The sequence below is a fragment of the Rhinatrema bivittatum genome, chromosome 2 (genome assembly GCF_901001135.1).
Source record: "Rhinatrema bivittatum chromosome 2, aRhiBiv1.1, whole genome shotgun sequence".
Classification (NCBI taxonomy): Eukaryota; Metazoa; Chordata; class Amphibia; order Gymnophiona; family Rhinatrematidae; genus Rhinatrema; species Rhinatrema bivittatum.
The window spans coordinates 99,593,524-99,615,250 of record NC_042616.1 but is presented as its reverse complement, the minus strand read 5'-3'; positions in this window follow the sequence as shown (position 1 = coordinate 99,615,250).

Genomic DNA, 21,727 nt, shown 5'->3' with positions numbered 1-21,727 from the left:
AGTGTCATTAGCTACAATATGAGACATTGGTTGATGATATAGAATAGAAATGGCCTGTATAATCTTATTGGGAAACCCAAAACGCCGCAGGACAGAAAACATATAATCCCAGGAAACTCTATCAAAGGCTTTTTCTGAGTCAAACCCTACCGCCATGGATTCAAGACCAAGGGAATGCGATGTTTCTATGGCAGAGAGTAGGCGAATAACATGGGCCCCTGCATTTCGGCCCCCCACAAACCCTGCCTGGTACTGTGAAATAATAGAGGGCAAGACAGAATTCATTCTTTGTGCCAAAATCCTTGCATATAATTTTAAGTCGCAATTTAACAAAGATATGGGGCGGTAAGAGGAGGCTAAAGTGGAATCCTTCCCTGGTTTGGGCAAAACAGTAATAAATGCTTTGTTAAACGAAGGGGGAAATTGGTTAATATCACAAGCATGGTTGAAAAAGGCTGCTAAAGGCCCCGCCAACGAAGCACTCAGAATTTTATAATATTCTAAGGTAAACCCATCCGGACCTGGGGACTTATGGTTTTTACCTGTTTTAATAACACCCCGTATCTCCCCTTCAGTAATAGGTCTGCAAAGAAAATCCCTCTTGTCCTCTGGGACCTGAGGCAATCTTATATCTTGAAAGAATGCCTCTTCTTCTGCCGAACCCCCTGCTCTGTCCTCACTGTAAAGTCTTTCATAAAAATCACGCAAAACTGTACAGATCTCTTTAGTAGAGGTAACATGATGGCCAAGGTGGGTTTTTAGGCCCCCAATAAAGGTTTTACGGCGTTTTATGGCTACCATCCGTGCTAGTAATTTACTAGATTTATTCCCATACTGAAAGAAAAAATTTTCAGAGGCTTTAAGTGACTTTTGCGCCCGAAGATGAAGGTGGGAATTTAAGGCAGTGAGGCAAGCGTTATAGGCATCTTTATGCACCTGGGACGGAGAGTTAGCTAACACTCTCTGGGCTGTGTGGAGCTGGGAATCAAGCTGCAAAATGAGTGCGTTTAATTTTTTCCTCTGCGCAATAGAATAGGCTATAACCTCCCCTCTTAACACTACCTTGCTCGTTTCCCAGTATAGAGTGGGGTCTACTACATGCTGCTCATTATTCTGAGCATACTCATCCCACTTTGTCCGGAGATACAACTGAAAATCCTTATCTGCATGTAAAGATCCAGGGAAGCGCCACGTCCTCTGTCCTGTCCTGGGAGCAGCTAGCCAGAGGTCCACCCACACTGGGGCATGATCAGCTATCACAATAGATTCAATATCTGCTGTGTCCACCTTGTCCAACAAGGGTTTGGACAGTAAAATGTAGTCTATTCTTGACAAGGTATAGTGCGCCCTAGAGATATGTGTATAAACTTTATTTTCTGGATTTAAGAGGCGCCAAACATCTAACAGCCCCAGACGTTTACAGAATTGGCGAACCCCAGAGTCCGCGGAGTCCTTGAAGCTTTTTGGAATGTAAGATTTATCCACGCCAGCCTGAAAAACACTATTAAAGTCTCCCACCAAAAGGAGCTCGCCCTGAGAGCTAGTTAGTAAGATATTAGTTACCTTATTAACAAAGGCTGGGTCCGGAGTATTGGGAGCATATATAGTGCCAATAGTTACCGTGTTCCCTGCTAGAGTTCCTATAACTATTAAAAACCGTCCCTCCGGATCCTTAATTTCCTGGATAAGTGTAAAGGGGATATTCTTATTGATAAGTACCGCGACGCCTCCCTTCTTCCCCTTAGCTTCCGAGAAATAGCAAGCAGCAACCCAGTCCCTGCAAAGTTTCTTACTTTCAAGGGCAGTTAAGTGTGTTTCTTGTAAGCAGGCGATACCAACCTTTAAACGCTTTAAATGTTGGAAAACTTTCTTTCTTTTAATAGGGGTACCCAACCCATTAACATTCCATGAAATTATCCTGCATTTACTACCCATAACGGCCAAGGTATGGTGTGAGCCATAACACAGGATGAATAAAAAACGGAAGAGCAAGCTCCCAGCCTAACTCACCCTCCCTAGTAAAGAGCTGTGTCCAGCCAACAAAGGTGTTCATCACACAGAGAAATACCAGTAAGAAAGGAAAATGAAAATTCAAAAGCATACATAATCCCAATAACACCAGTGCCCTCCCCCCCACCCCCATCCCCGGTCCCATAACCCCAACAACTAGTAACCCGTCCAGACACATAAGCCTGGTAGTGGAGTCAATCATGAGTGCTCGGACCTTCCAGAGCTCCCCCTCCCCCTCCATTTTAACTATATAGCCTTCCATGCGGTATTAATACTTAAGGGCTAGAATTCAGGGAGTCCAAGAACTTCGTAGCCTCTGCCACCGTTTCATACGATTGCCATTTGCCTTCATAATTAACGCGAAGCTTAGCTGGAAACTGCATGATAAACCGTAAGTTCTTGTCAATTAACTTTCCGCAAACAGGGGCAAAGGCTCTCCTCATTGCAGCCACTCTCGCCGAGTAGTCCGGTGCAAGCCGAACATTTGCTCCCTGGAATTGCACAGTACCACATTTCCTAGCTGCTTGCATCAGTAGTTGCTTGTGATGGAAATTGAGTATTTTCATAATGACCACTCGCGGCCGTGACTGGTCTTGACCCTTGGCTCCCATCCGATGGGCCCGCTCGATTTCTAGACAGCCCTCCAATTCCGGCAGGCCCAAAGCCTCTGGCAGCCATTTTATAAGAGAAGGCCTAAGCAGGTGTTCCTCTACGCTTTCCGGTATTCCTAGGCATCGAATATTAGACCTGCGGGCCCTATTCTCAAGGTCATCAGTCTTAGCAATCTGCTCTTGTAGCATTTTATCAAAAGTAGCCACCTGCCCACGCAGGCCCGTGACTTCGTCTTCCAAGGAGGACGTGCGGTCCTCGATTTGATTGAGTCGTGGCGCATAATCCGTGATCACCTCTCTCAGGGCCCCAATCTGGTCTGAAATGCCCGTCAATTTGCAGTCCAAAGCCGCTAAGACTGCTTCTTTAATTTCAGTCACCGTAAGCGAAAGCGGCACAGTTACCTGTGCTTCGCTCTCCTGCATCGGCACAGCCGTTCCGGGCGCCATCTTGGGATCCGGCCCCTTGCCTTTTTCTTTATCACGTTTTGCCAGCTTAGGAGGCATGGGGGACGGCGTTTTGGACATAAACGAGGTAATCGACATAGGCTAAGTCCGTCTTGAGCAGAAAAGGGATACCGCAGAAGATTGTTGCCAGTGGATGGAGGCGGAGGGGAGCCTGGCGTCCGGAGCGAGATCAGATGCGTCCGATCCCGTTCACCACATCACGTGACTCCCAATGGATGATTTTAATGATAGGTTACCAATTTTTTACTAATAGGTCTGAAATTTCATTTTTTAGTTCGTTCAGAACCCTGGGGTGTATACCATCCCGTCCAGGTGATTTACTAGTCTTCTGTTTGTAGTAGTGGCTTGCTCTGTGAACAGAGTTCATAAGGAGTGTGGGGGAGATAGGAGAGGACAAGTAGGAAAGAGCTGCAGAAGAAATGCACTTGTAGGTGAGGTAGAGAAAATGAACTGTGTATAAAAGCGAATAGGGAACTAATTCAGTGACTTGAGAAAAGGGTTATATGGGTATATAACTGTGACAAAAGATAAGTGAACCGAATACATTGTCATGGGGAGAGATGGTTCAACTGATTGACCTGTGAGGGGCAGTTTGCAGTAGTCTAAGTGGGAGGTGATAAATGTGAACAAGGGTTGTGGCAGGGTGTACAGAAAGGAATGGATAGATTTTGGTGATGTTATAGAGAAAAACATCTTTCAGCAGTGTTTTGGATGTGTAGAGAGATGAAGTGAAGCCGCCATCCCCCCCCCCCTCACCTCACATTTAAAGAACAGGTACAGTGGACTCAGTATTCATTATGATTTGCAGTGGGACAGTAGTTCCTAGTCTGGAGACTGCTGGGAAGAAAAAGAACAGGCTGACCTCTCCCCACAGGCGCTCTGCTGCTGATGGCCGACTGCCTAATCTCATGCAGTATCTGCCAAGAGAAGACTAGGATCACAAGCTCAAGGAGCCCAAAGCCATGCAGCAAAGAGGCGGAGAAGACTGGGACGATCTGCCACTCCAAAGGAGCCCACATCGGCGTGGTGAGGAGGTGGGGAAGAGTGGAGCTGATCACTGCCGTGAGGAGTGTGAAGTCACATGAAGAGGAGGAAAGGAAGCGTAATACTTCCAGCATTCAAATTGCTGCTGCACAGGACTGGAGGAGGAGGAGATAAGCAGAGTCATAACTCCGAGCAGTGTTTGCGGGCACTACTGCATATGTTCTAGCTGCTTCGCTGGGCTGACACTGAAGGAGAAGAGCTGCACTGAGTGAGTAGTATGGCCCAAGTGGGGAAGGACAGCAGGAGGAAGTGACCATTTGGGAGTCAGCACATGAAGTGAATGGGGTAAAACAAGCACTCAAGAAGGGGCAGAGGAAGAGCCAAAGGGAGTAGGGGGCAGGAAGGAGAGCACTCAGGAAGAAGCCATGGCGAAGAGGCAGAGGAGAGAGCACTCAGGAAGGTGCTATGGATGTGGGAAAGCAGGGCAGGAGAGAAGGCACCATGGGGAAGGCAGCACTCAGAAAGGAGCACAGAACAGACAGAACTTGAAAAGGGCTATGAGAGAGAGGATGAGAGCAGGAGGGAAGGAAGGATCCCATGGAGGGGCCATAGGAGGCAACACTCAGGAAGGGGCCAGGACCAGGGGAGAGATGGAAGGATGAAAGGCACATGGGAGGAGGTTGAAGGGGGGGAGGGGAAGCAGGACAGGAAGGAAGGCAGGCACTCAGAAAGGGGACAAGGGAAGAGTGCAGGAGGGAGATAGGGGAAGATGGCATAGGGAAGTTATTTGGGACAGGGCCATAGGTGGGTGGATGCAGAAAAGGAAAGAAAGCATTCAGGAAGGGTTCAAGTGGGGAAGCTAGGAGGGAGAGGGCTAGGCAGGAGCTGGTAAGAAGAAAAGGCACTCATGAAGGTGTCAAAGTTGGGGGGGGGGGGGGGGAAGGCAATCAGAAAGGGGCTACAAGGGAGAGGACCAGTAAAGGGGACCACAGGGAGATATGACAGAAGGGAACCCCCTTTGGTTGGGGTCATGGGGGAAGGGCAAGGAGGAGAGATAACCACCAGGGATCAGGAGGAGGGTGGGGAGGGATGACTGCATGGGATAAAGTAAGAGGGTGGGGAGGGATAGACCACCAAAGATCATTTTGAAATCCCTGCATGCAAAGTCTACTAAAGTACTTGTGGTGCCACCGGCTACGGGGAGTGAGAGGCTGGGGTGGACAGGGTGGCAGTCCCTTTAACTTTTGAATACTGAAAAGGGGTCCCCACATTTGAAAAGGTTGCAAAACCTTGCAGTAGGGATCAAAATTGTGGAGGATTAGAATTAGGGCATCCCAACAATGAGGTCCCAATAATAAGAAAAGTAGTCTAAGTGCCTGTAATTAAAAACTCATCTGAGCTAAAATTACAATTTATCCCTATCAATTAAAAAGCAGAAGGAAAACACAAACAAAAAACTCACTTTGAAATGTTTGTATGCTAATGCCAGAAGTCTAAGAAGTAAGATGGGAGAATTAGAATGTATAGCAGTGAATGATGACAGACTTAATTGGCATCTCAGAGACTTGGTGGAAGGAGGCCAACCAATGGGACAGTGCTATACTGGGGTACAAACTATATCGCAATGACAGAGGAGCACCCGGGAGGCAGTGTGGTGCTTTATGTCCAGGATGGCATAGAGTCCAACAGGATATCCTGCATGAGACTAAATGCACAATCAAATCTTTATGGGTAGAAATCCCTTGTGTGTCAGGGAAGACTATGGTGATTGGAGTATACTACCGTCCACCTGATCAAGATGGTGAGAAGAACAGGGAAATGCTAAGAGAAATTAGGGAAGCTAACCAAATTGGTAGTGCAGTAATAATGGGCGACTTTAATTACCCCAATATTGACTGGGTAAATGTATCATCGGGACACACTAGAGAGATAAAGTTCCTGGATGGAATAAATGACAGTTTTATGGAGCAATTGGTTCAGGAACCAACGAGAAAGGGAACAATTTTAGATCTAATTCTCAGTGAAGCACAGGATTTGGTGAGAAATATAACGATGGTGGGACTGCTTGGCAATAGTGTTCATAATATGATCACATTTGAATTAATGACTGGAAGGGGAACAGTAAGTAAATCCACAGCTCTAGCCTACGAGGGAGTCAGTTGGACCGTTAGATGACAGAGGGGTTAAAGAGGCTCTTAGAGAAGATAAGGCCATCACGGAAAGATTAAACAATTTCTTTGCTTCCATGTTTACTGAAGAGGTTGGTCGGGAGATACCCATACTGGAGAAGGTTTTCACAGATGGACTGAACAAAATCACAATGAAACTAGAAGATGTGGTAGGCTTGATTGACAAACTGAAGAGAAGTAAATCACTACTCTTGTACACCCCAGGGTTCTGAAGGAACTAAAAAATGAAATTTCAGATCTATTAGTTAAAATTTGTAACTTATTATTAAAATCATCCATTGTACCTGAAGACTGGAGGGTGGCTAATGTAACCCCAATATTTAAAAAGGGTTCCAGGGGTGATCCAGGAAACTACAGACCAGTTAGCCTGACTTCAGTGCCAGGAAAAATAGTGGAAAGTGTTCCAAAGATCATAATAACAGAAGATATAGCAAGATATGGTTTAATGGACCAAAGTCAGCATGGCTTTACTCAAGGTAAGACTTGCCTCACAAATCTGCTTCACTTTTTTGATTGGGTTAATAAATATGTAGATAAAGGTGAACCAATAGATGCAGTATATTTGGATTTTCAGAAGGCATTTGACAAAGTTCTTCATGAGAGGCTTCTAAGAAAAGTAAAAAGTCATGGGATAGGTGGCGATGTCCTTTCGTGGATTACAAACTGGTTAAAAGACAGGAAACAGAGTAGGATTAAATGGACAAATTTCTCAGTAGAGTGCCTCAAGGATCTATACTAGGACCTGTGCTTTTCAATATATTTATAAATGATCTGGAAAGGAATATGATGAGTGAGGTAATCAAATTTGCAGATACAAAATTATTCAGAGTAGCTAAACCACAAGTAGATTGTGATAAGTTGCCAGAGGACCTTGTAAGACTGGAAAATTGGGCATCCAAATGGCAGATGAAAAGTAATGTGGAAAAGTGCAAGGTATCCGATGCATATAGGGAAAAATAATCTATGCTGTAGTTACACAATGTTAGATTCCATATTAGGAGCTACCATCCAGGAAAGAGATCTAGGCGTCATAGTGGATAATACATTGAAATCGTTGGCTCAGTGTGCTGCGGCAGTCAAAAAAGCAAACAGAATGTTAGGAATTATTAGGAAGGGAATGGTGAATAAAACAGGAAATGTCATAATGCCTCTGTATCGCTCCATGGTGAAACCACACCTTGAATACTGTGTACAATTCTGGTCGTTGCATCTCAAAAAAGGTATAGCTGCAATGGAGAAGGTACAGAGAAGGGCAACCAAAATGATAAAGGGGATGGAACAGCTCCCCTATGAGGAAAGACTAAAGAAGTTAGTTTTGTTCTACTTGGAGATGAGACGGCTGAGGGAGGATATGATAGAGGTCTTTAAAATCATGAGAGGTCTAGAACAGGTAAATGTGAATCAGTTATTTACTCTTTCAGATAACAGAAGGTCTAGGGGGGCACTCCATGAAGATAGCATGTAGCACATTTAAAACTAATTGGAGAAAATTCTTTTTCACTCAATGCACAATTCAACACTCACATTTGTTGCCAGGGGATGTGGTTAGTGCAGTTAGTGTAGCTGGGTTTAAAAAAGGTTTAGATAAGTTCTTGGAGAACTCCATTACCTGCTACTAATCAAGTTGACTTAGAGAATAGCCACTGCTATTACTAGCATCAGTATCATGGGATACACTTAGTTTTTGGGTACTTGCCAGGTACCTGTAGCCTGGATTGGCCACTGTTGGAAACAGGATCCTGGGCTTGATGGACCCTTGGGTCTGACCCAGTATGGCAATTTCTTATGTTTTTAAATGTAGCAGAGCCAAAAGAAACAGAGGGAAGAACCTGCTGACCTGAGGTAATGCTGTGGTATGCACCTCCTAACTGGCTGATGGTGGGTCCACAGAGTGGCTGAAGCCCAAGGGAATTGTGGTGTCCTCTGGAGTACACAGAGGCAGCTGGAAAAATTATGCAGATGAACTGAAACCTCCCCAGTATCGCGGCAGCAGCACAAGCAGGTTATGGCAAATTCTGGAGTCTACAGTGGCAGCTGGGAGAAATATTCAGATAAGAGGGTGGTAGATGCCTGGAATGTCCTTCCAGAGGAGGTGGTGAAGACAAAAACAGTGAAAGATTTCTAAGGGGCATGGTATAAACACTATGGATTTGAAAAGGCAAGAGGATGGAAATGAAGAAATAGCGCATGGGGGTAACTTGCTGGTGTGGCGGTTACTACCCTTAACCAATAAGCCTTCATACTGTTGATGCAACTCTATAATTGCTCTATGCTTTAATGGCAGGGGAAAAGAGGAAAAGAAGAATTAGATTCAGACAGCAACCAACAAGGACACTGAAATTTATGGTCTGGGAAAAAAAGCATGAGGGTAACTTGCTGATGCGGTTGTTACTACCCTTAACCAATAAGCCTGATACTTTTGATGTAACTGCTTCAACGGCAAAAGGTATCAGGGAGTTGAACTCAGATAGCAACCAAAAGGGCCCTGACTTTGATGGTCTGGGAATCTAAGTATAGGGTGTCTAGGATGGTGTGGCAGATGCTACCATAAGCTTGCAGGGCAAACTGGCTGGACCATTTGGTCCTTTTTTGCCATCATTTCTGTTTGTATGAGAATTGCAACCTCCTTTGCTTGCGATGTGCTGTTGCTCTCCCTTTATCTCTTTCCTCTACCCCAATCCCTTCCCCTTTTCAACAATTCAGTTTCTTCTTACCTCACTCTGTAATAGCACCAACCCAACAGGCCATCTTTATGATGCTTTAAGTGCTCAAAAGCCCTAGTTTTTCCACAGGTTATGTCATTTGTCACTACTTACATGGCTTCCTTCAGGGAACTCAGCAGACCCAGTTCTTTCAACTTCTCATGCTCCTTAGGCTTTTGGAAAGCACATCAGATGCTAGGAATCCACTTTTACCTGCTCCTTCCTTCTCTCCTGTAGACCCTACTATACTTCTCAACATCTTATACTATTTGTATCCTTTACTGCTCCAGAACACCTCTCCTCTTCCTTTAAGTAGCTGAACTGCCTCCTGTCACCTCTCTTACCACTCAACATCCTGCTGTAATGCTCATTTAAAACAAATCAAAGAAAATGTTTTCACTCAGCACATAGTTAAACTCTGGAATTCATTGCCAGGGGCTGTGGTTTCAGCAGTTAGTGTTAACGGGTTTAAAAAAGATTTGGATAAGTTCATAGAGGTTAAATCCATAAACTGCTATTATGGTAATTAATAAATAATAGTAGCTTGTGATCTATCTAATGTTTGGGTACTTGCCAGGTACTTGTGACTTGGATGGCCACTGTTGGAAACAGGATACTGGGCTTGATGGGCCCTTGGTCTGAGCCAGTATGGTATTTCTTATGTTATGTTCTAGTTTTCATTCTACAAGTTCAATTAGCTTCATCTTTTCTTAACTCTCAACCTGAACTGATATTTCCACCCACACATTTTTCTGGCTGTTCTTTCCTACTTAAGTCACAAGTCTAATGACCTCATTACATTTTACCACTTCTTCTCTTGATGCTCTTCCTTTTACTATTGCTCCATCTGATTAATTCCTCTTCTTTGATATCAAACAGGATGCAGAATTGCTTTGTAAAGGACTGTATATCAGGACCACCCACCCCTTAGAAGACCAGGACCAGGCTTTTTGTTTGGTCCTCCTTAAAGCACAGCCCAGAAAGGAATTCTGGTCCCAGGGCTTTTCCCTAAGGAGGGGAATAAGAGAGGAGGCCCAAGAAGGAACAAGGAAGGCCCTGGGGATGAGGAGAAGGCAGCTCCTTGTCAATACTGTCTATTGCTGTAACATTTGATCTAGGACTGCTAAGGTAAGCAGACCTTTGTTGCCTGTTGCACTGTAAATAATAAAAGCTAATTATGTGGAGAAAATGCCAAAGTCCACACTATACTGCCCTCCAGCACTCTTATAAAGTCAAAGACAGTTTGCACATTATAGAGTTATTCTAAAAACCTTATCCCTCAACTCCAGAGATCAGCTCATTATTATTAAGCTGAGTATTTACTTTCATTTGCAAACCTTAGAAAAAGCAGCTCTCATCATTCCTCTTCTGTTCAATCTGGCTTCAGATAATTCCATTTTATCAAATGTTTTCTGCTGTTCAGAACTCTATTCTCCACTAAACATGCTAATGTTGTCTGTTCTCACCATTCTACAGTTTTCCAAGTCATTAGCCATTTGAGGTCTCTCTCTCTCTACTCTTGGCCTTCCTGGATTGGATTTCTCCTGGTTTGATAGTGTCGCTCCTTCACAACACCGACTTCTAATTCTCTCTCACCGTCCTATCCTCTTTCTGGTCAATGCCCTCATTGACTAATTCTCTCTTTCTAAATTTTGCCTGGATCTCATTTCATCACTGGTCACATTAACTGTCAGGAATCCTATTTGCAAACTTCGCCAGCAGGGAAAAAGTTGGCACAAAGATTCCTCTTGCTCACCACAATGTTGTCTGGACTCTGCCCCAGCACAGCGTGTCTTTAAGGAGCACATGGGAAAGAAGAATGATGAGAAGCAGTAGGGGAGAGACAGCAGTGGTGAAGAGATGAAGACTCAGGTGCAGAGGACTTGGCAGTGGCTGAGAGGCTGCTCTTCTTCCTATAACCTGGCCCCACAAAAGGCTCTGAAGAACTAAGGGACAGCCTGCACAGGCCACGCACAGAAAAAAACCCAACTCCGGAATGAAGAGACACTGCCCCGGCCCTGTGGGAGATGTGAGAAAGGCTAGAAAGAAGGGATGAGAAAATGAGCAGAGAGCATGAAAGGAAGTGAAGAGGCTGAAGGTGGAGAGAAGTGCAGAAGCTAAAGGCAGCTGGGGGAGAGCGTGAAAGAAGGATGTGTATATGACTCGGTAGAGATGTGACAGAGTCAAAGTAAAGGAGGGGAAACACGAAGGAGGGGAAGAACAAGGCAAGAGAAGGGAGCAGACAACAGTGAGGGAGCAGGGGGGCAAGTACTGTCAGCAGCTCCAATGTAAGTGACTGTCCTGGGAATAAAGTAAGGTGACTGGAGTGGTTTGCAAACAGTGAGTTGTACTGTAAATAACCGATCACAATGCTTTACAATCATTTCATTTACAATGTATATGTAACTAATTTTTTCAGTGCCTGTAAGTGTGGAAGGGTAGCCTAGTGATTAGGGCAGCAGGCTGAGAACCCGGGAAGGCAGGGTTCCAATTCCACTGCTGCTCCTTGTGACCTTGAGCAAGTTATTTTGTCCTCCACTGCCTCAGGTACAAACTTTGGACCTAATTTACTAAGCATTTTTCCCATACCTTAGTAAACCAGGCCTTTAGATTGAAGCCTTCTGGGGACAGGTACCTATGGTACCTGAACATAACACCTTGAGCTGTCAATGAAAAGGCATAAGCTCAGTATATAAGTAATTTTATTTTGTGGTGAGGGAAGTATCTTAACATTTCCTTCCTTCCCAATTAATGGAAATATACATAGCAGTCAGATAAGGTAAGTGCCAAGCCTAATTACTTCTGTTTTTAATGCAGTACCACAGTGTGGTATTGTAAAAGTAATATTTTCCAGATTATTAACAGCAGCAAACAGTGGTAAGTTCTGCCCTGGACAGAGAACAACTGTTTCTAAGAATAATCTCTGATGCCAGAGTCGCAGCTGAGTCAGAAAGAGAGATCAAGAAAAGGCCAAGCAGTTAGTGCCATTTACAGTTCTTCCTGCATGCTGCAGGACTGTACTATGCAGTCTAATTATAATCAGAGTGTGAGTCACCACAGCAAACAGTAATAAGGTTTGTCCTGGGCTGAGATCTACTGTGCTTCTGTTCATAACTATTCGGTTGGCTTTCAGTTGCTTTGCAGCCGGTATTTCACACTTAATTACAGAGAAAAGTACAAAATCAGAACTTTAAGTGGCACAAGGCAACACAGATGCATCTGTTAATAGCAAGGGAAGGCAACCTCTAGTCCTGACAGACACCAGTCTGCTTGGGTTCTCAGGATATCCCTAATGAACATGCATGACACTGAAGCAGCGTGCATGTAAATCTCTCTCATGCATATTTCTTTAGAGATATTCCAAAAAGCCAACTGGACTGGTGTTCACGAGGATAGTAGGTTGCCTACTCCTGGTCCAGAGTAGCAGGGTTAAGACACTTCCAGAATACAAAACCTGAATCTGGTTCAGTTTGTCTGTGGGAAAAGTGACTATGGGCGACATTTAAAAGTGATTGCAGATACAATTTCCATGGCTGAATTTTGAAACAAATGAGAAGAGTGGATACTGCAGCATTTTTATCCACACTGTTACTTAACAGTTGCAAAATAGTATAGGGGAAACAGAACCAAGAAAAGGAAAATTAGAATCCTTACCTGATAATTTTCATTCCTGTAGTACAACGGATCAATCCAGACTCCTGGGTTTGCCCCCCCCCCCCCCTCTAGCAGATGGAGACAGAAGTTTACCAAACAAATTCCGCCTCATATAAGGCTGGTGCCACCTACAGTCTTGGCAGTATTACTTAATGTCAAAGCAGAATGGATTATAAAAAACCCCAACTAACTATATACAGTAACCGAACAACCGGAAAAATTGGCTCACGGAACCCGCAGCTGGGATCAGCACCCATGGGCTGCCGAACAACCAAAACGATCTGCAAGAAATGAGACAACAATACAATAGCGGGAACTCTCCAAACTGAAAAGACCGCAAACCAGGGCGGAATTCTGGACTGATCCGTGGTACTACAGGAACGAAAATTATCAGGTAAGGATACTAATTTTCCTTTCCCTGTACGTACCTGGATCAGTCCAGACTCCTGGGATGTACCAGAGCGTTATCTACTTGGAATGGGATCCGGAGAGGCCTGCAAGCAGAACCCCAGATCCGAACGTCCCTGTCCAAGACTCCTGAACATCCAAACGGTAATGTCTAGCAAAGGTGTGAAGCGACTTCCACGTAGCCACCCTACATATTTCCTCGGGCGACACCTGATGACTTTCCGCCCATGAAGCAGCCTGAGATCGAGTTAATGCGCTCGAAGGCCTACTGGCAATGGTCGGCCACTTAACAGATAAGCAGAATTAATGGTTTCCTTTAACCAACGAGCTATCGTAGTCTTGGAAGCCATATTACCCCGACGAGGTCCACTCCAGAGCACAAACAGATGATCAGACTCCCGGAACTCATTGGTAAGTTCCAGGTAGCGGAGCAAAGCTCGGCGAACATCCAACTTCTTTAAATCCTTAAAAGTGGGGTCCGATCAGTCGTGCTCAGAGAAAGCTGATAACTCCACTGACTGATTCACATGGAACGAAGACACCACCTTGGATAGAAAGGATGGAACCGAACGCAGGGAAACGCCCGAATCAGAAATCCTCAAAAAGGGTTCCCTACATGACGCTTGAAGCTCCGACAGCCGCCGAGCGGAGGCAATCGCCACCAAAAATACGACCTTCAAAGTGAGATCTTTCAACATTACCCTACGCAGAGGCTCAAAGGGTGCCGAACACAAGGCCTTAAGGACCAAATTCAAATTCCAAGATGGACATGGATCCCGTACAGGCGGCCTCAAATGTTTTACCCCGCTTAAAAAACGGGAGACATTTGGGTGCACCGCCAGACTTAGGCCACGTATGGTACCGCGCAATGACCCAATCGCAGCCACCTGTACCCGTAACGAACTCCAGGACAATCCTTTGGATACACCATCTTGAAGAAAGCTCAAGACCTCAGAGACTCACACCTGGGTAGACAACGTCTCTGGCGCGACACCAAATATGACAAGGAAGTGGAACCTTACGGGACTGTAACATGGTAGATACCACCGCATCCGAATACCCCTGGGATGTCAGACGTTTCCTCTCAAAAACCATGCTGCTAGACAAAAGCATTCGACCTGATCAAAATGAACTGGACCCTGACGGAGGAAGTCCGGTAGGACTGAAAACCGCAAGGGACCGTCGATGGCTAGATTGATCAGGTCCACGAACCATGGACGCCTCGGCCACTTGGGAGCGACGAGAATTACCTCCGACGGATGCACTTCTATTCTGCGAAGAGTTCGCCCGATGAGTGGCCAAGGAGGAAACACGTATAGCAGAATCCCCTCTGGCCAGGGGAGAACTAATGCGTCCACGCCCTCCGTGCCCGGCTCCCTGCAACGGGCAAAAAAGTGTGGCGCCTTGGCATTCCGGAACATCACCAATAGGTCCAACCAAGGTGTTCCGCAACGGGCACAAATGAGATGAAAGGCTTCGTCTGCGAGTTCCCATTCTTCGGGATCTAGGTAATGTCGACTGAGGTAGTCTGCTCGAACATTGTCGATCCCGGCAATGTGAGAGGCCGCTATGCTGAACAGATTTCGTTCCACCCAAGCAATTAGTAACCAGGCTTCCAATGCTACTGGTTGACTTCTGGATCCCCCCGATGGTTGATGTATGTCACCATGGTCGCATTGTCGGACAGAATGCGTACCGACTTGCCACGGAGAATCGGCAGGAACGCCTGCAGAGCCAACCTCACCGCTCTGGTCTCTAGTCAATTGATAGACCACCGAGCCTCCTTTGCGGACCACCTGCCCTGCACGGACATCCTCTGACAGACCGCTCCTCAACCATAAAGGCTGGAATCCGTGGTGACCACTGTCCAGTCCGGAATGACCAGAGGTACTCCCCGCCGTAAGTTATCCGGGTTGAGCTACCAGGTCAGGCTGGAACGAGCTGAACCCATCAGAGGCAACCCAATATGGAACTGTTCTGAGACAGGGTTTCAGTGGGAGAGTAAAGCTGACTGTAAAGGTTGCATATGAGTGAAGGCCCAAGGGACCAACTCCAGAGTTGAAGTCATGGAACCCAGTACCTGTAAGTAATCCCAAAAAAAATTGGAGGGGGATTGGCTAGCAGGGCCCGTACTTGCTGCTGAAGTTTGACGCAGTGTTCCTCCGTGAGGGACACCGTACCCTGCCGAGTATTGAACAGAGCTCCCAAAAACTCCAATGATTGGGAGGGGATCAGGTGACTCTTGGCCGGGTTGACCTCCCAATCCAGTGACTTAGCAACTGTAGTACCCGAGTGATCGCCTCCTGGCACCGCAATTCCGGCTTCGCCCTGATCCGCCAATCATCCAAATACGGATGTACTAGGTATCCTTCCTTGAGGAGCTGAGCCTCCACCACCACCATGACCTTGGTGAAAGTCCTGGGTGTCGTGGCGAGGCCGAACAGCAGAGCACGGAATTGATAGTGGCGCCCTAATACGAAGAACCTTAAATAACGTTGATGATCTGCGCGGATGGCGATGTGCAGGTAGACTTCGGTGAGATCCAGCGAGGCTAGAAATCCCCCCATCGCACCGACGCAATGACGGACTGTAGAGTCTCCATTCGGAATCGCCACCACTGCTGCATCCACCGTAGGAACCCGCAAAAGTTCCAAAGCCTCCTCAGGCAAGGGGTGTAACTTGTCCATTTCCTTCACCACCTTCAGCCCCAAATCCGGAGTGTACCACTCCTCAAACAGCAAATCCGTGGCTGAAAAATAAAAAGGGAAAGACTAAGGCGGCTCCCGGAGACCCAGGACCACAGGGGTCTGTAAGCTCCTAGGCGCGACTCCACCTGAGGCAACTGAATCCCTAGCTCCCCCAAAATAGCCGGAATGAGAGGCCCTAACTCATCCCTGCGAAACAGCCGAACCACCTTAGGATCATCCCCATCCGCAACATGAACCCCTCGGAGCCCGCCCTGCTGCATCTCGGCCTCTCCCTCCACCCCCCGAGGGGGCTGAGAAGGTAACTCCCGTTCGTCCGATTCCTCTGAATCTGAGGAAGGCTTAGGGTCAGGCACCGGGGTCCTTAGGGGCTTTGGTCTCTGGTCAGCCGAGGCCCCTGCATTAGGAGGGCCCAGAGGTCGTTTTGTAGGAAGGGGCTGGGATTCCAGGGGAGGGGATTTTCTCTTATGCACCCGGGCCTTAAAGGCCTTATGCATTAGAAGGACGACATTCGAAGAAAAGGAGGACTCTGAAGACGTATCATCCGTGTCCTGTGCCACTGGAGCATCCACAGTTACTCTGTCACTAGGCGCAGGTCTGCCCCCCTCGAGGACTCTGTGTAGAGGAGACAAACTTGGGGGAAGGTCTTCCTCCCCAGTAAATGCCTGTGCTGCAGCATCCCCTATTCCCAAAAGAGACAAAATGGCAGCCGCCATCAGGATCGCCAACCCCGAGGGACCCAAAATGGCGCCCGTTCCCGCGCTTCCCGGGAACGGGCCAGGGATTGCGGCAGGCAGCTCCCCATATGCTCCCATCAGCGTCTGGACCTGAAGGACCACCTTTTTTGGTGGCACGGAGGCACCTTCACCCCTGGAAGCGCAGGCAGCACAAAGATCTTCGCGCAATAGGCAAACTCGCGCCGCAGGCCGGACGCGGCATGGTCGGGCAGGTGAACAAAAATAACACCTACCTTCCCGAAAACGCGGTGAAATGGCGCCTAACTATCCCCTCACAAACGGAGGGGCAACGGAAGACGAAACGCAATTTTTTTTTTTTTTTTTAAAGGTACCTGTCCAGCTTCCTGGGTCCTGAATCCACTGGGGGGAGTGAGTCAGGCTCCCTGGTATCACCCCCAGTGGTAGGGTGTGTGTTGGCAAACTTGGGTCCTCAACCCCCAACACCCCGCCCTCTGTAACCAGGGAGGATGGTCCCCTCAGGACCTCACAACCCCCCAGGAGGCAGAGACTTGGACCTGCAGGAACACACTGCGGTCGGTCTCCCATGAACTTGCCTCTAAAAACGTTTTTTTTTTTTTTCCAATTTTGGTTAAATTCTTGCCTAACTGAAACCCTAGGCTAGGCCCCACCAGACTGTAGGTTTGGCACATCCTCCACCTGCTGGAGACAGAAGAATACTGCCAGACTGTAGGTGGCACCAGCCTTTATGAGGCGGAGTTTGTTTGGTAAACTTCTGTCTCATCTGCTAGAGGGGGGCCAAACCCAGGAGTCTGGACTGATCCGGGTATGTACAAGGAACTACCATTTTTCAATACAGAAGTTTGATCGAGGGATTCAATGGAACAGCTGCAGAGATCATCATTATTTATATAAAACATCTGCATGAAGGCAAGATCACTGAAGACCTACTTGGACTCTTAAAATTAGAAAGCAGTACATTATAATAGTAGATGAAAAATACTAGAATGGAGAAATGACGTGCACATTTTGGAGGGAAAACTAAAGAATTACTCAAAACCTTAGAGTTGTCAGGGAAGTATTCAAATTCTATAAGGGCTCACCAGAAAGGTTGCATGAATTTGTGTACCCTCCTAAGTATTGTGCAGTGACCCCTGTAAAGCTGAAGTTTACGCTACGTGAGTGGTTTACAAGTACTGTAAAACTGAAGGCCTGCAGAGACATTGTGCCTGTAATGGTTCATAGGGAACACAAGAACCAAGAACAGTGATGAAGCTGCTAAAGAAAAAAAAGATGGCTTCAAGATCAAAGATTCAAGCTTGTCAATGTTTTTACATGTCTTATTAATTTGTATGGAATGTTGGATGGACTATGCCAGACTCTTCACAGTGAAAAGTATTTTACTGTCACAGGTTAAGTTCGAACTGCCAACCATAATTGAAATATATATATATTTTTTTATATTGTCTATCGTAACCACTAGTATTCTAAGCAGCTTACAATTAAAGTATAACTATTTCTTTTACATGCAGAGTAAAACATAAATCAAGCAATCAGTAACCCTTAGATTTAAAAGTACATGTTAAACATGATAAAACAAGGAAAGGAAAAATGTAAAAAGCTTTCTTGAAAACAGGAATCTGAATGTAATATACCATGGTATCTGCAAGTCTGGAAGAACAGTACCAAATGTTTAGAAAAAAGCAGATTGTAAACTCAGAAGAGTAATTGGAAATGCAACTTAATCCTATGGATTCAGTAGTCAGAGCTGTCACGTGCTGGACCTAAATACAAGAGACAAACCAATGAAATTTAGTAAAACTGACACTACTCAAGAGATGTTTTCTATAGAAAGAAAAATGATATAAGCTGCTATTGTTGAAAACAAACTTCTTTCCAGGTGGCTTAAATTCAAGAATTACACTCTTCTATATGACTTTCTTAATCTTTTTTTTCATCATAATGAAATGTTCTATAAGGTATGGCATGTATATCAGTGAATAGTACATGCAAGCATGATTTCAGTTTTGTAAATAGAAGAAAGTGTGTCACTAGAACTGGAATCACCTTGTGAGTTTCCACAGCTTGCTGTAGAAAAGTTTGAGCCATACCCTATCAATGATGAACAGCACCTTTTACCAAGATTAAAGCATGATTCCAGCCTATTCATGGAAAACATATTTCTGTGGCTTGGAACAGCTAAATTAAGATCAAAATGCTTAGGCCAATTAAGCCTTTTCTGGATTTGTCGGTACTAAGTCAGTGGCTTTTGCCCTAGAGCTTTCACACATTGACTATTGTAATGCTCTATATTTTAAGGGCTGCCTTTGAAAATGACTTGCAAGTTGCAGCTAATTCAAAATACTACTGTGCGTATTGTCACATGTAGCCCACGTAGAAAATCTGCAGGCCTTCTTTTGGCTCCCTGTGCCTGAACGGTGTAAATTTAAAGGCCTATTATTGGAATTTAAGATATTATGAGGCTTATGCCCTCCACATTTGAATGGAAGAATAAATGGCATGAGGCATAAGAACATGCCATACTGGGTCAGACCAAGGGTCCATCAAGCCCAGCATCCTGTTTCCAACAGTGGCCAATCCAGGCCATAAGAACCTGGCAAGTACCCAAAAACTAAGTCTATTCCATGTTACCATTGCTAATGGCAGTGGCTATTCTCTAAGTGAACTTAATAGCAGGTAATGGACTTCTCCTCCAAGAACTTATCCAATCCTTTTTAAAACATAGCTATACTAACTGCACTAACCATATCCTCTGGCAACAAATTCCAGAGTTTAAGGTTTATTGTTATTTATATACCGTTGTATCAGCGTAGCCTTCACAGCGGTTTACAATTCCATAAATATACAATCAGAATTACAATCAGTGATTTAAAATGAAAATAAAACAACAAAAACTTAAAAGAAAAACAGCTAAAAACTATAAAATATATATATACGAATATTGAGCCATTAAATACTAAATACATAGCTTTATGTTTCCAGAATTAATTGATGGTTTCGAGTAAGGCCACCGACAGTTGTTAAATTTTACTGTCTGTCTGTTTCTCAGTTCCAATGTAGGCTGTGTTAAACAACCATGTTTTTAGTTCTGCCTTAAATTTGCTTTTTTCTTGTTGCGTTCTTAAATGACCTGGGAGTGTATTCCATAATTTTGCACCTGCAATTGACAATGCTCTCTCTCTAACTTGACTAAGATGCGCTGATCTGATTGATGGTATTGACAGGAGTCCTTTATTAGCTGATTTTAAGTCTCTCTGTGGAATGTGTAATCACAATTCTGTGTTGAGCCATTCCGTCCTTTCTCCATAGATTATGTTATGTATTATGCATGCAGCTTTAAAGAATATTCTTGAACTGATTGGAAGCCAATGTAAAGCACTCAATACTGGAGTAATGTGTTTAATTGTGCGCTGAGTAAAAAAGAACTTTCTCCGATTAGTTTTAAATGTGCCCCCTAGTCTTTCTACTATCCGAAAGAGTAAATAACGGATTCACATCTACCCATTCTAGACCTCTCATGATTTTAAACATCTCTATCATATCCCCCCTCAGTCATCTCTTCTCCAAGCTGAAAAGTCCTAACCTCTTTAGTATTTCCTCATAGGGGAGTTGTTCCATTCCCCTTATCATTTTGGTAGCCCTTCTCTGTACCTTCATCGCAATTATATCTTTTTTGAGATGCGGCGACCAGAATTGTACACTGTATTCAAGGTGCGGTCTCACCATGGAGTGATACAGAGGCATTATGACATTTTCCGTTTTATTCATCATTCCCTTTCTAATAATTCCCAACATTGTTTGCTTTGACTGCCGCAGCACACTGAACCGACGATTTCAAAGTGTTATCCACTATGACACCTAGATCTCTTTCTTGGGTTGTAGCACTTATATTCCGCAAAGAAATATCTATTGCGAAAGCTTTCCGCCATTTGAGGCAGCAAAATAGACCCTTCTCTTCAGTTATCCCTAGTCTTTGGAATAGTCTTCCTCAGGCTTTGCGGGGAGAAGAGGATCTATTGAGCTTTCAGAAGCAGTTGAAAACGTGGTTAATGACAATTGTCCCTGGCTGTTAACTTGTGTGAGGAAAAGGAGGTATAAGCTGTTTGATTTGAAGAGAAACCAGAGATGCTGTTTTTGCTGTATTTTTTTGTATGTCATTGGATTATTGTGATAACTTATTAATGTACATCGCTTAGAGAGATTTTATCAGTGAAGCAATCAAATGATTTGAAATAAATATACAGCACAAAAGAAAAGATGAAACTCACAATAAGAACATAAAATAAGAAATGCCATTCTGGGTCAGACCAAGGTTCATCAAGCCCAGCATCCTATCTGACAAATCACAAGTATCTCACAGATTCTAAAAGTTAGATCTGCTTCTTCTTGTTCTTTCCTAGGGATAGCAATGGCTTTCCTTAGTCTACCTGGCTAATAATGGATGGACTTTTCTTCTAAGAACTTACCAAAACCTTTTTTTAAACCGTGTTATGCCAGTCGTCTCGACCACGTCCTCTGGCAACAGATTCCACAACTTGAGTTGAGTGAAAAAGTACTTTGTACAAATTAAAAAATTTTTTTTATTTTTAATGGAATTTCAAAACTACAAAGAATAAAAACTTTGTACAGAAACGAAGCGATTGCTAATAACACACTCTTAAAACAAAAATACAAGGAAATCTTATCCAGGTATACAATCCTCTCCATTTATTTATTTATTTAACAGCTTTTTTTATACCGACATTAGAGGGCACATCATATCGGTTTACATCTGAACAAAAAGGTGGAAAATACAAAAAAACAGGGAGGGGGAAAGGGGAGCAACAAGAGTAACAAGTTGCAACAAAGGTGCTGCAGCTAGAAGGAGGCTCTATATGTGAGCCTGAAAAACTGAAACTAAAGGGTTAAAGATATTTACATATTAATATAGTGCTTAGGGCAGTGAGGGTTAATTGCAAGGTGAAGAGGTGAAGGTGGCAGTGGTTAAAGGGAACTAGTCAGGAAATACCTGGTGGTTTGGAAACTGGAATCCCATTGTATCAGTAGACGTTCCATAAATGAAATAATTGGGGTGGGTGGGTGGGGAGAGAAATAAAAGGAGTATGTAAGTACTACAATAAAGTCAAGATACTAGCGAGTTATGTCTGCAATTATCAAAAACAAGAATTTACTGAGTTCCTCTGGGAGTTGAAGAAGATGCCAACATCTTGTGAGCCCCTATTAAGGATTTTAATTGATCCAGAGGGAAAAGAAAAGAAAACTCTGATCGATATTTAATAAAAC